The following is a 5,663-nucleotide window of genomic DNA, read 5'->3' as shown; positions in this document are numbered from 1 at the left end:
TCACTGCCGCGGCCTCTCCCGTTGCGGAGCACAGGCTCCGGACGCGCAGGCTCAGCGGCCATGGCTCACGGGCCCAGCCGCTCCGCGGCATGTGGGATCTTCCCGGACCGGGGCACGAACCCACGTCCCCTGCATCGGCAGGCGGACTCTCAACCACTGCGCCCCCAGGGAAGCCCCGCTTTTAGCGGGGAGCGAGGGTGCTTCTTTTCCTCACCACGTGGAGACAGGTGAGGCCCAGGGATCCCTGGGAACTGGTATAAATGAGGGGGCTTCCCACACTCAGAGAGACCCCCCCCAAGGTGATCCCTCTATTGGAATAAGATGCAGATCAGGGAGGGGAGTCTGGAGTGGCCAAGCCAGACCCCAAGGGGTGTCCCCATCTGAAGGCCAGAGTGTGGGCTGAGGAGGGACTCCCCAAACCGGCCCCATCCCTTCTTCCTTCCCCGTACATCTGCCCCAGGGGGTAAACTTTGCCTTTTCCAGAATGGGGAGGGGAAGGGTAGAGCCAGTAAGCCCTCTGCTAGGGTACCCCTGGAACCCCCACCTCGAGGGGAGGACGAGGGCTCTAATCTGCGGGTGGAGGGAGAGGAAGACCCTATCAGCGAGCTAGCCCCCCTCCCCCCGCCGCAAACCATTGGGGCAGCCCCTCCCTCACCACCTTCAACAGGATTCCCGCCCCTGTAGACGCGGCTACGCATTGGAGGTTTGATTCTCTGAACTGCCACTGGGCTTGGACCCTGTGCCAGGGCCCTTTCTGTGTCTGTTTCCCCTTCTCTGACGGGGAGGAGGGTGCCTTCCTGCCTGCCCCAGCTGAGAGCCTGGGGCACATCTGTGTTTTCCATCATAGCGGGAGAGGGAGGTGGGGGTCTCTGAGTGCGAGGGAGGTGGGGAACCAGGATGACCTGACCCCCAGCTTTGGAGGATCAGACAGTAGAATGGCCTGAGCCAAGTCCTGGGGTGGGATAGGGCTAAAAGGGACCCCTCGTAGTGCCTTGTGCTCAGGACTCAGCATTTAGTGGCTGCCTACTTTTTACCAGGCACACACACTCTTCACCAGTTGCATGGCTGCTTTGCTTCTGCCTCAGGTCCAAGGTAGATTGTGGCAGTGATTGTTCTGGTATTCTTCCCAAGGGCCAACACTGCCCCCAGGTCCAGGTCCATGAAGTTTTCAATTCAGGATTTATATATAATTTCAGGTTATATATCAGTACACCCATATTCCAGGTAGGAAAACAGAGGTGGCAGAGATGGGCAGGTCTGGACAAGTGAATATCCCCCTTCCCATGCAGATTCCAAGTCTGGGAGGTTGGGTTCTGGCTGTGCGGGGCTCCAGCCCCCCGCCCCCCATCTCACTCGCCAACAATCACAGCTAATTAAAAATAATCGTGGGATCTAAAAATCAATCAGCCTTCATAAAATGATCGCATCCCAGGCCCAACAAGCGCAGATCAGGCGGGTGCGGGGGCGGGGGGGTCTCTATGGGTGGGAAAGCTAAGGTGGAAGGAAGTACCCCCAAAGTCAACCAAGGGGTGCTCTGTGGGGGTCAGGACCATGCAGCCTTTTACCTCCATCTTTATATAAATATTTCCTCCAGCTTGATTATCACTTTCATTTTTATAACAAGCATGAGTGCCTTTTCTAACGGGGAAAGCGTCCATTTTGAAAGAGGGAGACCAGCAGCTTTGAGATGAAGGAGCCCCCTCCCCTCTGTTGCCTCAGGACACCCTGAGCACCTCCACTCGGCAGGGGATGCCTGGCGGGGGAACCAGGCTCATCCAGGTGCACGCAGCCCTGCACCCCTTTTAGGCTGGACATTCAGACACCCACAGGGACAGGGATCCCGCTCCCGCAGAGGCTATGGTCCCCCTGGGAGATTGAGCAAAAATTTGCCACCCTCCAGAGAGTGAGCGGAGAGCCCCCTGGAGCTCCAGAACCGGCTTCCCCCACCAGTGGCCTTTTAGTAATTAGTAAAATAGAATTGAGCTGACCACGGACGGGCCGGTGGCTCAGGCCCTGATCGATCTTGGGTCATTAGGCAAATTGCGGCAGGGGGAAGGGTGGGCTGGATGGGGGCAGGGCGACCCGCATCCTCGCCCCTGCCCCGACCTTGGCCACGTGGCGGAAGCTCTCTGGCCTCAGTACCCCGTCCAGGAAAATTGGAGTTTGACGCTTGGAGCCCGCGTCTGCGCCTGGGGGGTGCCTCGGCCCACGCTGGGCTGCCTCTGTCAATGCCCACCCTCTCTGTGCACAGCTGGGCCTGGGAGAAGCCGGGAAGTGCAACTCCGCATCCCCCTAACCCGGGGGCTTGCAGCGTCCAGCAAGCGGCAGGGAGGCTTGGCCGGAGCTCGGGCCTCTTCCCTGCTCCGGGGGGCCCAGCCATCTCCTCCGGTTCAACACCCCCAATCTGCCCCAACTCGAATCAGTACCGTCCACCTCCTCTCTTGGACAGGCAACATTCCTTGTTGTTTTGGCTCCAGATCGCAGCCAAAAATATGGGGTGGGGGGAGTGTTATACTCAAAGTTTTCCCCTTCCGGACCTCTGCTAGGCCCCTGCACGGTTCTCTGTTGATTCTGTGATTCGATTTGTCGCCCACGGAAATGAAACTCACCAGCCGCTGCGCACCTTCCTTTTTGTTTAGAGCGAGGTTTTAATAAATAGTGACGATTAATGTCCCCCTCCAGTCCCGCCCAGCCCGAGATCCGTGTCAGCCCCAGGTACAGTCCCCCAAACCTGCAGACGCCCCAACTCCTGGCCGGCTAGCACTTGGCTGGGCCCACGTGCTCCGCCAGACTCCTGCGCCTTCGTTCAGGCGGGGTCGGAGGACTTTATTTAGATTGGGGGTGTGGGGGGAGGGTGCTAGACTTTTCCTGCCTGGCCGGGGGTCCCGGCCCGGCTGCGCTCGCGGGGCCCGAAGGTTCCACTCTCGGACGCTGGGTGTGCGGACATCCCAGCGCCGAAGCTGGGGCGCCGCGACGTTGGGGTTTCGCCGCTGGCGGGCAGAACGTCGCGGGGCGCCGGGTCGCGCTGGCCCGCGGGGTGGATGCTCCCGCGGGCGTGTCGGCGACAGCTGCGCCCGATCGATCCCCGCGCCCGCCCTGGCTCCGTTGCCCGCGCCAACGCCGCGCGGCTCCATCGAATCCTCATCGCTCCTGGGCCGAGCCGCCCGCCGCGCTCTCCGCAAACAGCGCTCTTGTTTGCGCCGCGGAACCCCGAACCGGGACCCCGCGGCCGGCGGGGGGGTTCCCTGGGGCCCCGCGTCCTCATCCTTCTGCCCCAGCAGCTCGGCCTCCGCGGGCCCGGGAGTTCCAGGCTCAGATAGCGGAGAGAATTCCACCCCCACCACTACGACTCCGGGTGGGTGGTCGCGGCCAGGCCAGGGATGGAGCGCGGGGCGCCCGGATTGTGGAGCTGAGCCCGCACCTCCTGCCGGGTCTGGAAAGTGACCCGAAGGGGCGAGGGGACCCCAGGGCTCTGGAGGTCTGCTCGCTCTCCACCCGGCTCCTCCGCCTGCTTTCGCTCCCTCTGCGCGCCGGGGATCGCGTGCAGGTCCCGGAGCTGGGCTGGGGGCCTGGAGCCTAGGACGCCGACCTTGTAAATACGGAGAGGCCGAGTTGGAGGCGCAGCCAGAAGGGGCTGGGGACACGAAGACGCCCCCCTCAGGCCCGAACCCCTGGTCTCTCGGCTACTTCGTGATCACAACCCGTCGTCCCCCGCCCCCCGCCCCCTGCTAGTGAGGAAACTTCGACCTTGTTCCGCGGTGTGCAGTCAGGGAAATTGAGGCCAGGCCAGGCAAGGTGCGGGCTGCGGCCTCCCGGATGATGGGAGAGGGGGGCGCCCCACTACCCAACTCCGCTGACCGCGCGGCCCGGGCATCGCAGGCCGCAGACTTCCCCGGCGCAACGAAACCCGCTTCTGGCGCCCTCTCCGGAGAGGCCAGGCCACCCCCGCGGCCAGGCTCCGGCCCCGACAGTGAAGCGAGTCCCCCCACCCCTGGGCGGTCCTGAGCGTCCTCTGCCCTTCCCGGAAGGGACGCTCCTTTGACAAATAAAGATGTAAATATATATATATATATTTAATCCACAACGCTTTCTTCCTTGCAGAAAGGCGGCCCGCGGATCCTGGAGCTGGGGGTGGGACGGGGCGCGGTGGATGGGTTCGGGGAGGCCCCAGGCCGGGTGATCCCGGCCGGACTGCAGCGGGGCTGACCCTGGGGTACCTCCAGGAGCTACCTTGGCCCGGGTAGCAGCGCGGGCTCAGCTTCGACCCGCGGGAGGGTCCTGCCCTGGATCCCCAGAGCCCAGGACGAGACGACAGAGGCGGGGGTGGGCAGCACAGGCCTGGGAGAGCGCCCACTTTCCCGATACGGAGACGGAGGCCCAGCGGGGACGGAGGACTCTGCCCCCCCCCCGCTACTCAGGGAGGGTCCGACGCCCCGCCCCGGTGGGTTACCCTCCGCGGCATCCGGCAGGGGAGCCTCGCCCTGGCCTGGCGCCCCATTAATGCGCCATTTATCTGAACACACCCGTGCCCTTTCCGCTGGGCCAGGAAGTGGGAGGGGAGGCAGAGGAGGCTTCCCGGCCCCATCCCCAAGGCTGACCGCACCCTACCTCCTAGCTGCCCTCTAGGTCTGTCTCTTTTGCTTGCACCCCTGGGGACTGAGGGGATCTAGGAGACTTGTCTGAGGGACACTGAGAAGTTGAGAATGGGACCGGGGTGCGCGCCCTGCCAGGCAGAATCTACACGTCAAGGACGGAGGAACGCAGCTGGGCTGTTCACCTGATTTAACAAACCCCTCTGCACAGTCCCCACCCCAGAGCTGAGGCTGCAGCCCCCGCCCTCCAGGTGTAGCTCCTCTACTTGGGGAGGGGGGGACAAAGATTGCGGTCACTCTTGCCCCTGAGGGCAGGACTGGGGGGAGGGAGCAAACTTCCTGGAGGGGAGGACCTCGAGGCTGGGTTTTGTACGACGTGCGGGAGTCTGCGTCAGGTAGGCAAGTCCAGGGATGAAAAGACCCCTTCTAACTTGGGGCAGAAGGGAACGGAGCAGGGGCAGGAGCCTGGCGTTAGCTCACAGGCCTTCATCAAGGAAATATTTGTTAAATGAGTCAATGAGATAAAACTGGGACCTGACAGGAGGGGGTGGGTGTCAAAGCCGGGCCTTGAATGCCAGGCTAAGTGGGGCTGGGCTTTCTCTCCTGGGCTGGGATGCCAGCAGGAGGGGGTCCCAGTGGCCTCTAGAACAACTCCTTCCAGCCCCAGTCTGTACAAAGAAGAGTCCTCATGGATGTGGTGGGGGCTGAACGCCTCCCCCTCCCCCCGGGGCGGTGACTGGGGGAGGGAGAGCTGTTTGTTCCTGAGCCCAGCAGGTGAGTCACCGAGGTGTGCGGGAAGGAAACGGTTTTCTCCTTCCTTCTATCAGCTGCCGCATTCTTCCTCCCTCCCCAGGTGTGGGCGTGAGGGGGTTCCCTGAGCCCTGGCGGGTCACGCGTCCAGCAGAGCCCGGTTCTACCTGCCTGCCCTCCCCCCACCTCAGCAATGCCTGCTGTGCGCTTGGGAAGGTGAGACTCTGGGGGAGCAACGCTAATCATCCCCATTTTTCAGATGAGGAAACTGAGGCACTGGGAGGTTCTGGGATTTGCCCCAGACCCCCAGCCGGTGAGCCG

This window comes from Lipotes vexillifer, unplaced genomic scaffold, assembly GCF_000442215.2.
Source record: "Lipotes vexillifer unplaced genomic scaffold, Lipotes_vexillifer_v1.1 scaffold225, whole genome shotgun sequence".
Lineage (NCBI taxonomy): Eukaryota > Metazoa > Chordata > Mammalia > Artiodactyla > Lipotidae > Lipotes > Lipotes vexillifer.
The sequence above is the reverse complement of the archived record's forward strand: the minus strand, read 5'-3'. Positions refer to the sequence as shown.